This window comes from Budorcas taxicolor, chromosome 16, assembly GCF_023091745.1.
Source record: "Budorcas taxicolor isolate Tak-1 chromosome 16, Takin1.1, whole genome shotgun sequence".
Lineage (NCBI taxonomy): Eukaryota > Metazoa > Chordata > Mammalia > Artiodactyla > Bovidae > Budorcas > Budorcas taxicolor.
This window is the reverse complement of record NC_068925.1, coordinates 64,126,902-64,148,442: the sequence shown is the minus strand read 5'-3', so window position 1 is coordinate 64,148,442 and position 21,541 is coordinate 64,126,902.

The window sequence follows — 21,541 nt, the reverse complement described above, 5'->3', positions numbered from 1 at the left end:
AGTAGTGAGTCAGTAGGAGAGATGGTCAAAACTGGAGGCCACATGATCCTATTGGAAGACACTGCATTCAACGTTGAATTCCATAACTGAAAATATTCTCCGAAAAGGACCATGAGGAACAGTCCTGAGACTCTCTAAAGAAATGTAACAGACAAACAGCAAAAAAGTGAACTGCAGTGACTCAGTAGGGCTAGAGCCAACCCTTCCTTCCCCTTCTCAGAACTCTGTTGTTATAAGTTAGATGACAGCTGAGGAAATCTATTGTCATGTAGCAATGAGACTCTTCATGGCAACGTGAAGCTGGAGCCCCTTAGGACTCTCTGGGGCCATCGGGAGCTCATTCCTTAGAGCAGTATCCACCCTCCCTGGATGCGTTGTCCCATATGGACCTCTGTCACTTGGGGAGCACCTCCATAAACACGTGCTCCCAGCAAAGACAGCTCCCTTCCCCTCCTGCATTCCTCTCAAACTGAATCCAGTCCCCCTCAGAAGCTTCCTCCAAGTCTCCCCTGACTTTACATATCTCAGTTGTTTTAATAAGGAACACCAGCCCTCAGGAATAGTCAAGATGTAAAAGACTGCTCCTTTGTGCCAAACATTCAATAACTGAGACTCTTTGAGACCTACCCTGGGCTAGGCACTATTCCAGGTTCTAGTAAGATAAATCAAAGTTCTTACCCTAGAGGAACTTACAATAAAAGGAATTTCATTTATACACGCATGTCTTAGAGACCTGCTGCTGCTAAGTCGCTTCAGTCGTGTCCGACTCTGTGCGACCCCAGAGATGGCAGCCCACCAGGCTCCCCAATCCCTGGGATTCTCCAGGCAAGAACACTGGAGTGGGTTGCCATTTCCTTCTCCAATGCAGGAAAGTGAAAAGTGAAAGGGAAGTCGCTCAGTCATGTCCGACTCTTCGAGACCCCATGGAGTGCAGCCTACCAAGCTCCTCCGTCCATGGGATTTTCCAGGCAAGAGTACTGGAGTGGGGTGCCATTGCCTTCTCTGGTCTTAGAGACCTATTACGTGTTAATTCAATGTTTCTCCAACATGATCTATAGATCAAGAGAGATGATTATCCTGATACACAAAAGGAGTTAGGAAAGTGGTAAATGTAGCAGAAGGGTAGGTTTTACCAGTAATAGAGGAGAAGGATGAAAGGAAGGGACTGGGGTTGGGAGCAGCCCCAGGCAAAGGAAAAGGCACTGTGGTTTCTCTGTGGGCTCTGGGGCCACTGGTTAGCCCTTTTCATACTGTTACGCACACTTATGCCCAAGTGCCCAAGGCTTCTTTGGTTTCCAGGTAGGACTGGGCCAGCAGGAATCTACAGGGGGGGCAGAACATCCCACCCTGGTGCCCTGCTCTGAGACCCAGGTTCATGGGTGAGGCTAAGGCAGAGCTGTAACCTCGAATGACATTATAGCTCCCACTGAAGCAGGAAAGCATGGGATACAAGCCCTGAATGATGGTGAACAGACCTGAATCCCAGTCCTGAAACCGCCATTAGTCATTTGCTCCTAAGTCACTTGACTTCTCTGAGCCTCGGTTCTTTCAGCTGTAAAATGGAGACAATATGTATGTCACTGGGGGTATTATGAGAATTAAATAATTTAATCTTGCATAGCACACTGTTAATCCTCGGTAAATGGTAGCTGACATCAGATAGTAAACCAAGGATTCAGGGATATGTCTGCTAAGCTGATTCAAGCATTCGATTCATTTTAAATATCAGAAAATGTTTTTATTATCTGAACCATAGAGTTATGAACTTATCAGAATAACTAGCTGAAAATTGTTTTGAATATTATATAGGGATCTTTAGAAAAGGAAATAAAATATCTTTATTTTTCTAGAGGGGGATGCAGTAGGGAGTAAATGAGGAACCCATTTTCCTTCATTTTCTAAACATTACAAGGTAACTCAATACATTCTAAGACTAAGATTGTAGAGATTGTGTTGGAATCCTTATAAAAAGGAGAAATTTGGGAGGCCACAGTCACTTCCATCATTTTGGTTAGAAACTGACCTTAGTAACCAGTCTCACTGAGGAAGATAGTTAAAAAAATTTTTTTTCCATCTTTCAAACTCAATACTCTAGTAAGCAGGAATTTTAAATCCATGAATCTTGCTAATGCCAATACTGGGACAACTAATTATAATGATAGCTAACATTCATTGAGAGCTTACTAAGTGCCAGGCCAGGCCGTGTCATAATTGTTTTGCATGTATAATATTAACTCATGCAGTCATCACAAACAACTCTGAGATCAGTGCTATTATTAGTCCTCCCTGACAAACAAGGAACTAAGGCACAGGGGTGTGGAGAAACTGGCCCTCAGTGGTCTTCCAGCTCCTCTCCTAAATGGTGAGCCAGAACTCAGATCCAGGAGGTCTGGTTGCTGTGCCTGCGTAACTGTGCTTAACAGATGTCATGTTTCATCATCCTCGAAAACTTAACACATGGAATCAGATATATATATATATTTTTTAATAGGAAGATTAGAACGTGTTTTTTTTGTTTGTTTGTTTTTTCTTGCAGAGGAACTTATTTGTATACATTGATGAGATTTATTGCTACTTGCAAGGTATCTGAAATATCACTGTTCTGTTTTCATGACTTCATGCTGTCATTTCTCTATTTTTATGCTTCCTTTTTATTTACAGAAGTGATCTTGATTTTGCACTTATAGTGAAACTATGAAGTTTTTTCCTTAAGCAAACTGTTTTCAGTAAAAAGAAAAATTCCGCTTTCAGCAAAGTGATGAAACATTCTGTGTCACCAGTGTGCATGGGCTGGTAGACCCGACTTGCTGGGCACCATGCAAGCCACAGCCATCTCTAGTCAGCAAGCCAACGTTTGCCTGGACAAGTCCAAAGAGCAGATGACACGGGACGGAGGCTGGAGTAACAGAGGCAAACTCACCCTCCGCTGACCTCATGATCCTTTGAAGAGGCCAGCCTCACATCTCACATACCTAATCACCTCGGAAAATTTAATGCTGACCCCTTCTAGGGATAAGCATGCTCATGCTTTAGTTACTAACTGTTTAATATTTTTACTGAAAATATTTATTTTAATACTGATCTAAAAGGGTGAATATTTTTAAAGGTATTGCCCCACTGATTTCTGATCTGAATGCTGCCAAGAACAAGAAAGGAGAGAATACAATTGAAGAAGCTATCAGAGTCAATAAACATTGTATTCAATCGTTCTTTGATTTGAACCTTGCCCTTATCGTTGAGGTTGCCACTTCTCTCATTTTTCGAGAAACTGCATGTTGGAAGAAAACAAGAGAAGGGAGCAATAGCTGGCCTGAGAAACTAGGGTGTTTACTGCCTAGAGGAACCACAAGTTCACAGGGGCCTGACTGGACTAAGAAATGACAGCTCAGCATAGGGAAGAAAAAAAAAAAAAAGAAAACCCGACAGCAGCAGCAAAGCAAAAACAAAACATGTTAAGAGATCTGGCCAGCGCAAATTCCTGTCCCTCCCTCCTCTTCCACTCTCCCCGCAGCCATAGCAATCCTGTCTCCCCTAGAAAACCTGCGGGACAGCTCACACGCACTCCTGGAGTCCCGTGCACGAGTCCCGAGTCCCGTGCACGCGTCACGTGCACGCGCCCCGTGCATTTCACCCCGGACCCTCTTGCCCCAGCAGAAAGCAGACCACGTGTGAGGCGGGGCTGGAGAATGGAGTAAGAAAAAGAGCGCTCAGCTGGCTGGCCCTGGCGTCTGACGGAAACAAGCGGAGGCAGGGAGGAAAACATACTGTTCCCTGCAATCTGATCACCTCCGTGAGAGCCTCCGGGTTACACACCCGGGGACGCTGAGGCCTAGAGGCGAAGCTGATTACACCGGGCAGGAAAACCGAGCGTGGTGGACTGTTCCTGGGCAGATTAGAAACACATTGTTGGAGAAGCGGGGCCAGGCGACCCGGAGTGTGCAGGGAAGGGGGCCTGGAAGCTGGGTGTGGGGCCAGGGCCAGCAGGGCGGGAGTGGAGGGGGCAGAAGGCCTGCATGGAGCGCTCTGTTTGTGAGCTGAGATTCCAGCTCCCAGGGTGGCCCCTGGCAGCTGCCCAGGCCGGCCTCACAGTGAGAAATCTGGAACAAGGAAGACACTGGGACAAAAAGGGGTCTCTGGCCAGAGGGGCCACAGGCTTTATGAGACCTTTTTCAGTTCCGAGGGGGCACTGAGCAACCTGGGCGTGACGCTGGAGGCAGATTGCCAGACGGACGGAGCTTACTTAGGAGGACAGCGAGTGTTTCTTGGGCACTTACCAGGAACTGAACCTGGGTCTCAGGTCAGAGCCACCTGAGCCAACACGGAATATATTAAAGGGGCACTGGGCTATGCTCTTTTTACATATTTTGTGAAGTTTGGGATCACAGTATGGAATTCTCACTGAATTGGAAAATGGGAGGGAAATGGCATTTTTTCCCCCCAGGTGACCAGCACCCTAGAGTTGTCCAGAATCACACCAGTGCAGTTATTTGAAATAGTACCTAGAAGCCATGCTGGGGATTTTGTCACTAGGAAATCAGTAGAGCATGGCCCCCCTTTTAGCTTCCAGCTTAGGCAAGGACAGTCAAGAGTGAGAAGACCAAGGTGTGATTTCACAGTGGCCCCTGTGGGCGCCACCCCTGGGACTGCTGGACCCTCACCCTCTCAAATCCTCAAGTCTTCCTTTGCTCACAGCTGCTGCTGCTGCTGCTAAGTCGCTTCAGTCGTGTCCCACTCTGTGCGACCCCAGAGACGGCAGCCCCTAGGCTCCTCTGTCCCTGGGATTCTCCAGGCAAGAATACTGGAGTGGGTTGCCATTTCCTTCTCCAATGCATGAAAGTGAAAAGTGAAGGTGAAGTCGCTCAGTCGTGCCTGACTCTTAGCGACCCCATGGACTGCAGCCCACCAGGCTCCTCCGTGCTCACAGCTGAGCCCTTGCCAAAGTTCTCTACTCTATCGCCACCTGGTGGCCCTGATGGCTAATCCTCCGCGTACTTGGCTGGAAATTCCCGGTTTACAGCAACTGAATGAATGTCCTGCTGCAGTCCCTGGGGTCTCAAAGAGAGGGACACGACTTAGCGACTGAACAACAACAAATGAATGTAACCTGGCTCAGCTTTGAGGCTCACCTGTCCTTTCGCTCTGCCATTTAGATCAGCGTTATTATCACTCTTTCCTCGTTTCCATAATCTCTAGGTTCTCTGCCATTTCATCTCACTAAGGCACCTCCAGTGTTATTTTCATGGGACCCCAAATCAGGGATGCTGCTGCTGCTGCTGCCAAGTCGCTTCAGTCGTGTCCGACTCTGTGCGACCCCAGAGATGGCAGCCCACCAGGCTCCCCAACCCCTGGGATTCTCCAGGCAAGAACACTGGAGTGGGTTGCCATTTCCTTCTCCAATGCATGAAAGTGAAAAGTGAAAGTGAAGTCGCTCAGTCGTGTCCGACTCTAAGCAAGCCCATGGACTGCAGCCTACCAGGCTCCTCCGTCCATGGGATTTTCCAGGCAGGAGTACTGGAGTGGGGTGCCATTGCCTTTTCTGATCTTGCTTCTATTCTTAGAATTTTGCTAATGGACCAAATTTTCATTTGAATATTTTTCAGTTTTCTAGGGAATCCTTCTCTCCCTCTCCTTTCACAGGTTTGGGACATGGACAATATCTCTGAGTGTTTGGTTTCACTCTGTGTGGATGGTACAGTGCTGTATCCCACCTGAATTGTCCCTACCACCATTACTCAATCAGCTGAGACTGGGGACAGTAGCTCTGTCCAGTCCCAGGGTGGCTCCCTGCCCACCTGGAAGCCCTGAGAATGCAGGTGAAAGACTTTGCTCTGGTTTTGACCAGGAGGCTCAGTCTGGTGTCTGAATCTGATCCATGAAGCCTGACCAAGCACGGTGGGAAAATCAGCCTTGTGGGCAACTGACGTGGAGGCTAAGCTTGAGTTAGAAGGGAGTTTGCCCAGAGCGGCAACCACATGTGCAGTCTGCAGGGTTAATGCCCATTGCAAAACAGGAAGACAGCCAAGGTCGAAACCAGAGAGGCAGGGTCAGGCCAAGGATGTAGGGAAGAGAAGGCCAGATGAGATGTAGGAGGAGATTGTCAAGGAGCATCGCAGAGGCTCTTATCAGAGGCCTGCTGCATGGTGCGGGAGAAGGGGTTTCAGGGGAGCAAAATGGAAATTTGCAGCACTGGCCCAGATCCACAGGGCTGAGCACACCCTCCAGATGTCTGGTTACCATTCCTTCAAGGAGATCCTTTGTAAACGGAAACCCTGTTAGCCACCCTGGTGATTCAATGCCCACCATGGATATAGAACACAGGTATCTCTGGGGTCTATGTCACACTGATGTAGTAGGTTGATCAATTGGGCCTTCATTTACATAGAGCTTCATTCAAATGTTGATTTTTTTTTAAAAAAAGAATCATTTATTCATTTTCATTCAGCTGTCTACTGATGTGCCACGTACAGTGCTGAGTGATGGGGTAGAAGACAAATCAGGTACAGTCTTGACTGTAGTAACTTACAGATTGAGGAGAGAAACACATACATAGGGAATCATGGCATCGTCATCTCCTGATAGTTTCACAATAACCCTGTGAAGTACCCAGGGCTGGCATCACTATGATCACTTAGCAGAAGTGGCTGACTTTTCGAGACTCAGTTTTTCTGTGCAATGGTACTTTGGAAACATTAGAGCCAATGACATCGGTCAACTCCTTAGCATTGTGCCTGGCGTAGAGTAATGTTTCTTGTGTCGCCTGCATTGGCAGGCAGGTTCTTTACCACTAGCACCACCTGCTGCTGCTGCTGCTAAGTCACTTCAGTCGTGTCCAACTCTGTGTGACCCCATAGACGGCAGCCCACCAGGCTCCCCCATCCCTGGGATTCTCCAGGCAACAACACTGGAGTGGGTTGCCATTTCCTTCTCCAATGCATGAAAGTGAAAAGTGAAAGTGAAGTCGCTTGGTCGTGTCCGACTCTTCGAGACCCCGTGGACTGCAGCCCACCAGGCTCCTCCATCCATGGGATTTTGCAGGCAAGAGTACTGGAGTGGGGTGCCATCGCCTTCTCCAAGCACCACCTGGGAAGCCCAATTGCCTCATGAAAATGGAAGTGTTTGTTGCTTAGTTGTGTCCAACCCTGTGACCCCATAGACTGTAGCCCAGCAGGCTCTTCTGTCCATGGGATTCTCCAGGCAAGAATACTTGAGTGGGTTGCCATTCCCTTCTCCAGGGTATTTTCCTGATCCAGGGTTCAAACATGGGTCTCCTGCATTGCAGGCAGAGATTCTTTACTATAGGAGCCACCAGGAAAGCCCCAGTTGCCTCATAAATGTTAGCTTAGTGATGATTGTGGTAAATTTGAAGTTCAGAAGGGTGATCCACTAATGATGGAGGAGGTATAGACTTAACACCTGGATCTTCTGATTCAAAATTCAATGTATTTCCATTACTCTGTACTACCTGGTAAGATGTTATCTTAGAGATAGTTGCAGTAGCTGGGTAGTTAAATGCTTTCGATCACTTTTCTACTGTAGAGTTGATGGCAAAAAGCTATGATTTAGGAGGAAGAGAGGCAAATGGCTGTTGGCTATCTGAGTATTTGTCAGAGCTATGACTCTTCCTGTGTACTGGACTTACACCTGAATCAAAGATCACATGCAGCATTCATTTACAGGGATGAAAGGCAGCTGTGAATTCAGCCTACAGAAGGAGGATTCTCCTCGGTCCAGGCTAACTGAGGTGGGTGTAAGTTTGGATGAGAAATTTGGCAGATGAGTGGGGACACACACCCCTAGAGGTTCTCATTCAGTAAATCCCCTTCAAGAAATCTGTGTCTTTAAGACTCTGATGATGAACAGGTTTGGGAAGGACTGGACTAGCTACCTCTCAGGGGTCTCTGTTGTTCCCTGGCTTGGCTGCTCGCAGATAGGAAGGGTCTAATTAGTTTAAAACATGGCTAGGAATGAAAGGCAACTGAACCACAGAGGATGAAATTCAGCAGGAAGCCATGAACTCAAAGAAATGACTTGAATTCTAGCCCTGGAAAGGGCATGGCCAATCTGAGCCCTCCAATGGTGGAGCCCTCCTTGGCCTGCTCACAACTGCCAGCAAAAGACCAGTTCTCATGATAAAGTAAGCCCCAAAGTAGGTTTATATCTGTCTTCTAAGTTCTCCGCTAGGTCTGGGTGGAGCTGATGTAGGTAACTCTCCATAGTAAGTCAGCAAGATCAACCATGACCGGACTCATCGAGAGACCAGACATCTCCAGATTGGCTCATTTCTGACATTCAGGATCCCTTATTCGCTTGCCTTGTCCTTTCAGCCAGATCTTTTGTCCAACGGTGAGGCAGTGCATGGATAACAGCACATAGATTCCCTAAGGTTAGGCAGGTAAACAGGTAGGCCCAGGCCAGGCCCTGAGATGACCCCACCCACTCTGGGTCATAGTCTCTTGATAAGTAAGCAACAGCTATGGGTGGTATCCCCATCTCAGAGGATACTCCAGGCTCTGCTTCCTGAACTCAGTGCTGTTTTCCCTGGATCTCCTTCCTGAATTCTCCTTGCCTAGGTCCTCTGTTTTGATGATGACTCTCTGAAAGATTCTCCCTGGATTGAATTCTGCTTTCCCTTTGAGCCCCTCCCCTCTCCTCATATCCTGCATCCGTCTGTGAGATTCCCGGAGTCCCAGCACCACTGGCTTTCAGGACATAGCACTCCTGCCTGTGTCCTGCTCCTATGGTTCCTCCTTGTCTGGAACGGAGGACAAGGATTGGGTTCCAAAGCCTGAGGGGAAATGGGGTGTTTCTGTCCCAGGCAGGACAGGCCCTGAGGTCCAAGAGGAATAACAACAACAAGAAAAACAGTGAGAAACAGGCAAGGAAGGAACTGAGCCAGATTGCCTCCCTGCAGGCCTGAGTGCTTTAGACTAACTTAAAGGGCCAGGCACAAGGAAAATTGATGGTTCTCAGCCCTGCTTGCCCCTTAGAATGACTCGGAGAGCTTCTAAAGAAAAACACCAATGTCTAGATCCTATCACAGAGCAATTACAGAATCTCTGGGGATAGTCCTGACATGTGTGTGCTCACACGTGTGTGTGCTTTAAACCTTCCCAGAAGGGTTTGATGTGTAGCCAGGGTTGAAAATTCCGGAGATGATGACAGACTCAGATCCCTTTGCCTGGTCTTCAGTGTTCTCTCCTCTGTCTTTCCCAACAGTGCATGGGCAGGTCCTCCCAGAAGCAGCTTGATGGGATAGAGAGAGAGCCAGGGCTTTTGAGAGATGCATGAACTCAGATCTTGTGCAGATCATCAGCTAGTTGTGATCTTTGGCAGGTCTTAACATTTCTAAAGTTGGTTTAGAGGCAGAGGAACCAGAGATCAAATTGCTAACATCCGTTGGATCATAGAAAAAGCAAGAGAATTCCAGAAAAACTTCTACTTCTGCTTTATTGACTATGCCAAAGCCTTTGACTGTGTGGATCACAACAAACCGTGGAAAATTCTGAAAGAGATGGGAATACCAGATCACATTATCTGCCTTCTGAGAAATCTGTATGCCTGTCAAGAAGCAACAGTTAGAACCAGACGTGGAACAATGGACTGGTTCCAAATTGGGAAAGGAGTATGTCAAGGCTGTATATTGTCACCCTGCTTGTTTAACTTATATGTAGAGTACATCATGCCAAATGCCAGGCTGGATGAAACACAAGCTGGAATCAAGATTGCCGGGAAAAATATCAATAACCTCAGATGTGCAGATGACACCACCCTTCTGGCAGAAAGTGAAGAGGAACTAAGTAACCTCTTGGTGAAAGTGAAAGAGGAGAGTGAAAAAGCTGGCTTAAAACTCAACATTCAAAAAACGAAGATCATGGCATCTGGTCCCATCATTTCATGGTAAATAGATGGGGAAACAATGGAAACAGTGAGAGACTTTTTTTTTTTTTTGGCTCCAAAATCACTGCAGATGGTGACTGCAGCCATGAAATTAAAAGATGCTTGCTCCTTGGAAGAAGAGCTATGACCAAACTAGACAGCATATTAAAAGGCAGAGACATTAATTTGCTGACAAAGGTGCATTTAGTTTTTCCAGTAGTCATGTATCGATGTGAGAGTTGGACCATAAAGAAAGCTGAGCACCAAAGAATTGATGCTTTTGAGCTGTGGTGTTGGAGAAGACTCTTGAGAGTCCCTTGGACTGCAAGGAGATCAAACCAGTCAATCCCAAAGGAAATCAGTCCTGACTGATGCTGAAGCTGAAGCTCCAATACTTTGGCCACCTGATGTGAAGAACTGACTCATTGGAAAAGACCCTGATGCTGGGAATGACTGAAGACAGGATGAGAAGGGGACGACAGAGGGTGAGATGGTTGGATGGCATCATTGACTCAATAGACATGAGTTTGAGCAAGTTCTGGGAGTTCGTGATGGACAGGGAAGCCAGGTGTGCTACAGTCCATGGGGTCGCAAAGAATCGGTCATGACTGAGTAACTGAACTGAACATTTCTAAGGGCTTCCCAGGAGGTGCTCATGGTAAAGAACCCATCTGCCAATCCAGGAGATGCAGGAGACGTGGGTTCAATCCCTGGGTCAGGAAGATTCCCTGGAGGAGGGTATGGCAACCCACTCCAGTATTCTTGCCTGGAGAATCCCCAAGGACAGAGGAGCCTGGCAGGCTGCAGTCCATAGGATCACAAAGAGACACGACTAAGCGACTAAGCACAGGACATGGAATGTAGAGGTACCTTTAATGTGTTATAGAAGATATTTAGAAATACACTACCCTTTTCTCAAAGCCAAATCAACTCTGAGTCTTCAACAATGCTTCTAGTTTCTATCAATACATTAATTCAAACAATCCAGATATATAGAACTGTCACATAAAACCATAGTCTCTTTCTGGAATCCCTTCTACAGTTTCCTCATCAAAGGCATTCATATGGGCAGCAAACTCATACTGATAGCTTTTGGATGGCGTGAATTCCTTCTGTCACTTTTGCTTACTAACACACTGACCAATAGGAATCAGCTTGAAAAAGCAGTATAGCGGGAACTTCTAATGTAAAAACTCCAAGTAAAGGCGTCAAAATACAACCTCTGGTGACAGGTCAGCTTTTGATGTTGTTCAGGCTTACAGTACTGAATCTGAGATGATATAACTAGCACATATGCCAAAGACAGCAATTAGTCATATCATGTGCCAACTCTGATCTATCCATAACAGCTTTCTAGAGCACTCTGCTAAAAGAAGTCCAGAAGCCCAGTCTGGGCTGAGTGAGAAAGAATTCAGTGATTGATTGGTGATGTCTGCCATGGGCCAGACAGCACAGTAGTTACCAGCATGGGTATTGTAGTTAGAAGTTTGAGTTCTGTCTCTGCCACTTATTTGCAGGGTGACCTTGGGCAAGTTACCTGATCACTTTCAGGCTTGTTTCTCGTCAATAAAATGCAGCTAGATTATGGTACCTGCTTCCAGGATTATTTGACGCTTGGTTGAGTAATTCATGTCAAATGCTTAGCAACGTATTTGGCACAGATTACTAAATAAATATTAGCTGTTAGTAGCCTAAATATTACAGCCAAAGGATGGGGTGAAGCAACTTGTGCTTGGCATATCTGCCTTTCTGGGTTCAGGCTTATATGAGTGCTCCTAAGACACCTTTTAAAGGGATTTGCAGAACTTGTTGGAACTTCTTTGTTCTTAGGATACTAGCAAGAGGATTTCAGTTGATGTTGGTATAGATATGATAGGTACATTTTTTTCCTCCCTAAGTATTAAGTGGGGGCTTCCCTGGTGGCTCAGGTGGTAAAGAATCTGTCCACAATGCAGGAGACCTGGGTTCAATCCCTGGGTCAGGAAGATCCCCTGGAGAAAGGAATGCCTACCAACTCCAGTATTCTTGGCTGGGAAACCCCATGGACAGAGGAGCCTGTCAGGCTGCTGTCCATAGGGTCACAAAGAGCCAGACAACTACTGAGCAACTAACGCTTTGGGATTATCTAGTAGCACAGACCCTCACTGTAGGTATATACAAATCGGATCTGACCTTCTAATTGGATTCTAATTGTTTGTAGGACAAAACAAAATATCAGCATGGCTTAAAAAGACTTACACCTGCCTGATTTTCCAGCCTCTGCTTCTCTCCAGTACATCTCCTGAGCTCCAGCTGTACTGAGCCACTAGTTTCCAATATCTGTTATATCAGATGATCACAGCTGTGATTTTCAGCAGTGCCTACTCCAACTTCAGAGGGAGGCTGTAATGTTTTACTATTAATCAGCATTATCTGACAGTCAACTTATACTGACCATGAAAGTCTCGCTTTGCTTATTTCTTTTGGTTAGTTTTATTTTAGTAAAGAGAAACTCTTATTCAAAGAAGATGTATTATGTCACAGAAATCAAGCAAGTGTTATTTATTTATTGACAATGACTTCTTGAATTTTTAATTCATTTATTTTTGGCTGCGTGGGTCTTAGTGGCAGCATGCAGACTCTTCACTGCTGCATGTGGGATCTTTCCTTGCAGCATGAAGGCTCTTAATTGTGGCACGTGGGCTCCAGAGTGCGCACGCTCAGTAATTGTGGCGTGCTGGCTTAGTTGCCCCATTGCATGTGGGATCTTAATTCCCTGACCAGGGATCGAATTCACATTCCCTATGTTGGAGATGGATTCTTAAGCACTGGACCACCAAGGAAGTCCCTGACACTGACTTCTTGAGGCCTAAATGCCCTTCCAGCCTTTTCTCCAAGCCAGGTTGACTGTTGCAGGAATACCTGGCTCAGAGCAGCACTTCTCAAGAGCACCCACTCTCACTCCAGCTGGGCTTTGGGTCACCAAATCCATGTTGGCAGTGAACCTGGGATGCCTGAAATTAAGATGTATCCTCATGTCTGGTGCTCTCTAAGGCATCATCAGGTTGATCCCCCAGGAGCCTGCAGGTCTGCACATGATGCTGGCCTGGTAGTGGCTTTTGAGGAAGGCTTCATAAGCTTGAGAAGTAGGGGTGTCATTCATGTTACTGCAGTTAGAATGGCTTTGGGGGCTCCTAACAAGAAGGGGAAAAGTGCCAAATTTCATATCTCCACTGAGTTAGAATTTAGTCATTCAGCTGCTCTGTTCTCTGATAATCTCCTTGTGGAATTTAAACTTCATGGAACAAGATCTGTGCTATTGCGCGGTAGCTCCAGAGGGATTCTGCAGTGTCACCAGAGAAAGGAAGAGAGATTGTGGCCCAGACGAGAAGGAGCACGTGGGGTGGGGGAGGGGGACAGCTCCTAGGACAGAACAATCCAGGTCCAGCTAAATAAAAGTCTCCAAGAGTCTTAAACTGTCCAACGGTCAGCTGAGAACAAAAGGAGCAAAATAAAATTGGGTTAAACTTCAAGGTTAACCAGGTGAAAAGAAAGCACATACATAAGACAGTCTTTTAAGTCAACTGGCAAGTTTTATAGGAACTAGGTAGTGGTTGGGAAACATTATACCAAGGCCAAGGGTGGAGCTAAAGTCAGGCACCCTGGTGGGTTACTGGGGAGGCCACTTCTCTGGCCTGATGGGAGACCAAGAGCTGAAGGGCGGTGGCAACTGTGTAATTGGCTTCACAATCCAAATTGTTTTCTAAAATATCCCCCCGTTTCCTTCCAACTTCGTGTGAAATTACACCTAGGTATGGCAACAAACACCAGGATTGCAGTACTAGAGCAAACCTCAGAGGCCCTAACTGTGACTTTCTCTACGTTTGGACAGCATAAGCTAGAGAAGCTGAGAGAGTTAACCAAGGCCATATATCAGTGAGCAGCAGATTCACAAGAGCCCAGCCCAACCATGCCTGAACTCCAGGCCTGGTTCAGTGCTTTTACTAGTACCCAGTCTGATTCCTGATGTCTGGCCTCTGGGAGTTCTTATTTTCCAACAGCATCATGTTTTATGTGTGCTTTTGTTAGAAATTGTATTTATAGCTAATAGCAGCAGTATTAGAAACTCTTCTGGTGGTAAGAACTGCCTCACTCGATTTTATTTTGCAGGTTGGACACTGACTATAGGAGATTAAAATGAGTTTTCCATTTTCTCTTTTGATTAAAGGGGATTCCTAATGCAATCTTATTTCCTGAAGCTGCCACTGGGGTGTGGTGGGCAGCACTCAGGATATTTATACAATGGCAACAAGAAAATGGTTTTCTCATACTCAAAATCAAGAAGTTTCCTGAAGAGCTTAGAAGCTAAAACTGGCCCATATGGAGAAGCAGTGATGCTGTAAAACAGAGTAGATTTGTGAGCTAAAAGGATACACTCTGGGGACTTCCCTGGTGGTCCAGTGGTTAAGAATATGCTTTGCAGTGCAGGGGACATGGGTTTGATCCCTGGACAGGGAACTAAGATCCCACACGTGCCGTGCGTGGGGCAGCTAAGCTCATATACCACAACTAGAGAGTGTTCACTGGAATGAGATTTCACATGATGCAACTAAGACCCAGTGCAGCCAAATAAGTAATAAATAAATAAACAAAAGCTTAATGACTTTTTTTTTTTTTTTTAAGTATAGACTCTGTGAAGTTCCTGGAAGAGGAGTCAGTGAGAGAAGACTTAGTGTGGAAGATGGGACATGTGTTAGTCTTGGGATGGAATGGGACAGATTTATGAATGGGGAACTCTATGCCAGGGGAGGAAATGCCAAGAGTCGGGGTAGAGACAAAGGAATAAGCAGAACATCTTCATGAAGAATCAACGGGGCTGGGATGGAAGAGGACATGGGGTGGCAGGAAAGGAGGCTGGATATTATAGTTCCTAGTAACCCAACAAGACGATTGTAAGTGTGCCACCACGGGAAATGGGGAGCCATAGAGAGTCTGAGCAAAGAAGTGACATGAATGAAGTTCTAAGAGATAATTGGCTTGTCTGGCGTTGCAAGACAAGTTGGAGGACACTTAGACTAGAATTAGGAAAACTAGCCATTACAACTATTTTGGGACTTCCCTGGTGGCTCAGACAGTGAAGTGTCTGTCTACAATGTGGGAGACCCGGCTTCAATCCCTGGGTGGGGAAGATCCCCTGGAGAAGGAAATGGCAACCCACTCTAGTATTCTTGCCTGGAAAATCCCATGGACGGAGGAGCCTGGTGGGCTATAGTCCATGGGGTCGCAAAGAGTCGGACATGACTGAGCGACTTCACTTTCACAACTATATTGTAAGATATGAGTAAGAAATGTCAAGAACCAGGGTGTACCAGTTCAAATGCAAAGGAAGCTACAAGTGTGGTAGACATTTGAAAGGAAAATATTGACCACATGCCATCTGCTCATATTGGCCTAAGTAATCCTTGTTCATTCCTCAAAGTGTTAAAACATCAGATAGCTTTGCTGATGAAATATTGTTTCATGTAAATGTCTATATATCAATATTTGTAGGTTTCTCATGATTTACTTAATTTTCCAAATATTTAATTGCTTTAGATAAGGGTTAAAACATTAGATGCACTTTGTAGGGTGGAATTATTCAGAATAGTTTCTGGTTTTTAAAAAACATTGAATTTCACAACAGATGGTGTGTTATTCAGACTCTTTCAGATCACAAGAAAGAATCATACCTAAATTGTAAATGATGAAGTTTTGAGGTTGGCATTTACAGGGAAGTAAGGAAGAGGGCCAAGTGCTCAGCAGTTCCATAATCATTGTGGCTCCCACATACTGGTCCAAGACTTTCACAGTGGGATGCACAGTAGGTCTAGATTGAATCTAGGGAAGCAATAAATCAGTTTGGCATAATTCAGGATATTGTAGTGGCTCTTGTGACCTGTCTTCTCTGTGAGCGTCTCTTTTGCTCCCCAAGAGCATCATGTCAACCATCATCACTATCCAAACGTGGAGTTGTTTTGCATCAGAGTCGTCCCACACTGGATGGCCCTTGACCGGGGCTCCATTCCTGCCGTAATCAGCTAGAATAGGGTAGCTATCTCTTATCACAAATGACATACCATAGCCATTCAGGCAGAAAGAAAAGCCTGGGGTCACTTTCCTCAGCAGGGGTCCATAACAGACCCTCAAAGCTCCCCATCTATTTAGATGAGGTAGACAATGATACAGATGTGTGTTTGGAGGCAAAAGGAGAAATTCTCTCTTTATCAGAGAGTCATATAACAGCCTTCTGAATTTCTAAACTTAGAAAGACAACTTTCAAATGGAAAGGGTTTGTATATATTTCAAATAATCACTAACTTCTGTTTACATCAAAAATTTCTCTCCTTTTTCACTGATGAGACAGGAGATACAGTCAGACATAGCACATTGGAGAATGTGAGGATTTTCCATATTTTATTGTGTATTTTATTGGAAATGAGATATCAGAGAAGGTTGGCTGCTGTTTTTCCCCTGGAGTCCAGAATTTGCCTAATCTACTTTGCCCCAGGTTATTATCAATGATTAGCCAGTGACTAGCTGGTGAGTACCTACTTTATTCATTAGCTCTGAGATGACATATCATGATTTCATCTCAGGTACTACTTATTGGAGTGGTTCCTGGAATGTTCAGGGTTGAGAAGGATTTTAGGTTTTGGTTCCTGGAATGTTCAGGGTTGAGAAGGATTCTAGGTTTTGATCTGTTTTCAAAAGGAAAGAAAGCCAACACTGATTAGTGACAATGAGTATAGGAGGGAGGAAAAGGAACATAGGCATGATATTCACCATTATACCATCATCACACCTTTACATTATTCTCAATAATGTGCCAGTTCTTGACCCACATCCCAGTTTGCTGCTCCTGAAACTTGGTGATTTCACCAATGCCTGATTTTTTTTGCTTCAGTTCTACTCTAATGTTTGTTATCAACAAGGCCTTCCTGAAATTTCTCTCTCCCTTTTCATTCCTCTAGACATAACCTTGATCCAGTTGGCTCTGAAGGCTTTCAAAGCTGTTTTCATTAAGATAGGAGTGATATAGTTTTGGAGATACCAATTAGGTGCCCAGAAAGTGTCCACACTGACAGACCCTTGGGGATATAAGATCTAGTTTTCCCTTAGCCTCCTAGGTCTAAAAACTCAGTTGTGTCAGGGCCCCAGATTGGACCCAGAGGGAAATGGTTTATATGAATCAGTCATAGGAGACTGACAGATAAGCAATTATAGGGAAACAACGTATTGGCCTTATAGAAAATTGTAAAGTTCTATGATCTGTGCAATTGTTCCTGGTGGGAAATCTCCATGCAAGTCAGGACATGATCAGAAGGGGGTTTGGTGAACATAAAAGCAAGGTCGGGCACTAGCTGTGGGGTCTAAAAGGAACGAAGCCACAGCGGCTCACCTCCTTGTGGGGGTGCCTCATCACCATTTCCCCAGGACGGTCTCGGTAAGTGCTGCCGTGCGCTACCCTTTCCTGGTCTTCATGTTGTGGCTAAGCCTTTGCCAACATGCTCTGTAACAATATCGATGTCTTTAACTACTGTCTAAGTTGCTCCATTCAATTCGTCCCAGACAACCTGCCTTTTAAATACAGAGGATTGATTTTGTTAGTGGACCCCTCTAAGTTTAGGGGGTGTTCCTCACTTTCATCACCTACTAGCCCATTCCCTAGCTATTTAGGAGCTTTACCGTCTCCAGATTTCTAACGAATTCTTTTGCCTAAAAGACTTTTCATTATCCACACCACCTCACATTTGATGAGCCCGAGCTGACAAAGCCCTTCCACAGGCAGTGTCTCCCAGAGTCCTCATCTGCTTGGGCAGAAGGTAAAGCTTGGGTTTGCACATGAGGGAGAGGAGGCTAACAGAAAACTCCAGCAGGTTCCTGCAGGGCCCCCACCCCAGCGCCAGGGTGGGGACCAGCGAGGCTGACTTGGGGCGGGCCCATGTTTTCTCTGCTGCTCACCATCTCCTGCTCTTTTTCCTATTAAAAAAAAGCTCATAAAAGTTCCCAATCCCTGCCCTTGGGGGTAGAGTGAAGTTCCTAAGGATGGGTTTTCAGGCCCCCACTCTGCATCTGGTGTCTGACTTCCTGCTCCCCGCCCCCCAGACTTTTCTTTCCGCCCAGTCACGTGGGCCCTGTTCCCCTTTCCCCCACAGCAGCCCCTGCTTTGGCTGCTGCTGAGCAGAGAGAAAACAAGTTCAGAGAGTGCTTCTGGGTCCCCTAGGCGTGCCCTTCCCCAAGTTACCCGGGGTATCAGTTTGGCAGGTCACCTTGTGCTGGCACTGGGCTCCGGGATCTGGAGGGGGTGAGGCTGGGGGAGGGAGCACAGGCTGAGAAAGGGGAATTTTCAATGCATGTTTGATTCTCGTCCGCATTCAGGTCTCCTCATTAAAGCCACAGACGCGGCGCGGAGGACCTGCTCTTCATTTCAGAGTTGGCATCGCCTGAAGCCCCATTAGCGGTAATACGCACCAGCGGGACCCAGGGAGAGGAAGAAGGCTGAAAGGACTAGAGTTTCTGGCCCAATTTTTAAAGAAAAGAAGAGAATGAGAGACCCATAAAACTCAGAAGCACTCTTTTCCCCTGGGCTCATTCACATGGAAATGCAAGTCCGCTGATTGCGGACAGGGCAGTGATGGCGCAGGAGCAGGGGTCCCCCTGACCCTTCAGCTCCTCCGCGGCCGCCCCACACGCCAGCGGGACTCCCTTCCTGAGCCACCAGTGCCAAATGGAAAGACTTTAACGTCACATCTTTGGGCACTTGGCAGGAAACACCATGAATGTTCCAATTATTAAACTAATAAGCACTCAAGACCCCAAACAGCCTTTCGTGGTGCACGTACACCTCAGTGTTGAGTGCTGGGAAAACTTCTCATCAAGCACAAGGCTCTTTGGTTGCTGTGCTGACGATATGGAGCAGAAAAAGGACAGCGGTCATGACATTGGCAGTGGCTGTCTAAGGTTCCTCCGAGGTCTGCGGTGTTCTGGATCTGAGGCTCAGGCCTGGTGGGGTTCAGGGTTCATGTGGGGAAAGGAAGCTGTGGATCCTGTTCCTTGAAATTTAAGGATGCAGGTGCTAACATAAGATCTGTGTTTTGCAGCCTGATCTCTTGCTGACAGATGTAGAGAGCAGCACAGCCTTTGTTGTAGTCATCGCTGCTTCTTAACCTCTAAGAATGCGGCCTTCAGCACAGCACTGCAGATGGCAGAAAAGCCAGTCTTGATTCCAGTGGCCCAACCCAAAACTTTGGTTACTGGATTCTCAGCCCATCTTCATAGCCACTCAGGGAGGCATACAAGGTAGTGTTTATCTGCCCATTTTTGTTGTTCAGTCTCTCAATCTTGTCAGACTCTTCGTGACCCCTTGGACTGCAGCACGCCAGGCTTCCCTGTCCTTCACCATCTCCTGGAGCTTGCTCAAACTCAATGAGGAAATTGAATCTCTGTGTGCAAATGATCTGTTTATGATCTGCAGGATGAAGACTTAAACCCAGACCTTCTCTGCAGCTTCAGTATTTTCAGTACTTTTTCCAGGAATCTACTTTCTAGAAAGATCTCAAGCTAACCTGTGAAATGAGGATTGGGAAGAGTCCCATCAGATTTGGGACTGTGAATCGCTCTGTTTGAAGACAAATCTCATGACATGGACTTCCTGAAGATCCATCAATTGCCAGACTCTTTAAGAGGCTTGAGCTGACTCTTGTTTCAAGGAGCAGCCTAACATTAATATTATCAAGAAAGATCTATTGTGCCCTTCAGTTTATGAAGTTGACTTCCTGTACTTAACTTCACGTTTGTTCTGCTTTCTGGCTGGCTTCTGGGTTTCACATTCCTCTTGTCAAGCACTTGTTCTTCCTTCTATGACTGCTGATCTTTTCCTTTTCTGTCCTTGGGTTTATTGCCCTGTTTCCTGCCTTCTTCACTGTGCTATCTGAGGATGCCTTTTGTCAGAGACTAGAAAATTTGTGTTCAGTGTAGGAAAGAAAATAGAAAAAGCCCTTCAATGAAACTGCAAACGTGGGACAACAAGCTGCAAACACGCATCAGGACATCTTAAGCATCACAGATTATGTGTCTGGAGTGCACATATCCATCACATACTATAGAGTGAGGTCAGCCTTCCAGAGTTCTGCTTAGGGAACAGAGGGGTTTGAAAGAGATTGTCTCATTATTCAAGTGAGAGATGATTTCCCCAACATGACATAACTAGTCAGTGGCAAAATAAAGGTTCATATGTATCTGCGTGATTCTCTCCCTCCGCCCATGCCTGCCCCATAATTTGTAGGATTGAGAGATTGGAAGGAATCTCCATCACCTTTTTAGAAGAGAAAATAACTCATATGAGCCTACAATGCTTTCTTATGGTTTTTATGTAAGTTCTAAGGGTGGGATAAAAAGATCTCGCCAAGAGGTGAGAACTGAGGGAATGAATTTTTTTTAATTTTTGCCAGTGATGGATCTTAGTTGTAGCACTTGGGACCTAGTTCCCTGACCAGGGATTGAACCCAGGCCCCCTGCATTAGGAACTCAAAGTCTTAGCCACTGGTCTACCAGGGAGGTCCTGAGGGAAGGATCTTAAAGAAAGAGATCAATCTTAAAGAAAGAGATCAACCTGTCCTCTTTTAGACTCTTGGACTTTCCATCCACCCCTTTAAGGAATGAGTAGGAAGTTGGAAATGTGAGTATATTATCCTCAATGCGTAGGCACTAGCTCACCAGGAGCAAAGAATTGGAAATGGGGGTTTTCCAGGTGACATGCCTCAGGTGGAAGCTTTTTTGCAATCTTAAATTTGAATCCTAGATTACAAAACATGCTGTTGTTCAGTCATTCAGTCATGTCTGACTCTTTTAGACCTCATGGACTGCAACACACCAGGCTTCACAAACCGCTTCCATAAAGCACTTCTCTATAAAGAAAAGCTTACTGTGAATCCTTGTGTCTTTGTTCACATCCATAGTTTAAAGGACTTGCCTGCTTTTGTTTTCCCTGACAGTGACCTTATTTTCTGATTTCAAACCTGAGATTCCAAGTCTAGCAAAGTTTTACTTTATATTGTGAGTTATCTTATACAGAAAATATTATAAAGGTGTAAAAACCAAAGTACATTTAATCAATGTGCTTAGCTAAACATAGATATGAAAAAGAACAAAAATACGTGAAACCAAGACTGTTCCCATTAATGTTTTTCATGGGGAATTTTTAAAAAATGTTATTAAGTTTATTAACATTTTTAGATATATTTGGTTACATTTTTTACTTCTATTTTATTTTAGATATTTAATTCTTTCATGTGGACCAAAAGTCTCTATTGAATTTGTTACAATATTGCTTCTGTTTCATGTTTTTGGTTTTTTGTTCTCAAGGTTTGTGGAATCTTAGCTCCTCCACCAGGGATCAAACCTACACCACCTGCATTGGAAGGCAAAGTCTTAACCACTGGACTACCAGGGAAATCCGACGATTACTTTCTTTTTAAAGTAACTCTTTTGTATTATAAAACTCAGTAAATGTTATTTGTAGAATATTTAGAAAATGCAGATAGGCAAAAACCATAAAATTTTTAAATGTATAATCTCACTTCTTAAAGATAACCAGTGTTACTTTATTCTAGACCTACACACATACTATGTAAGCACATGTACACAT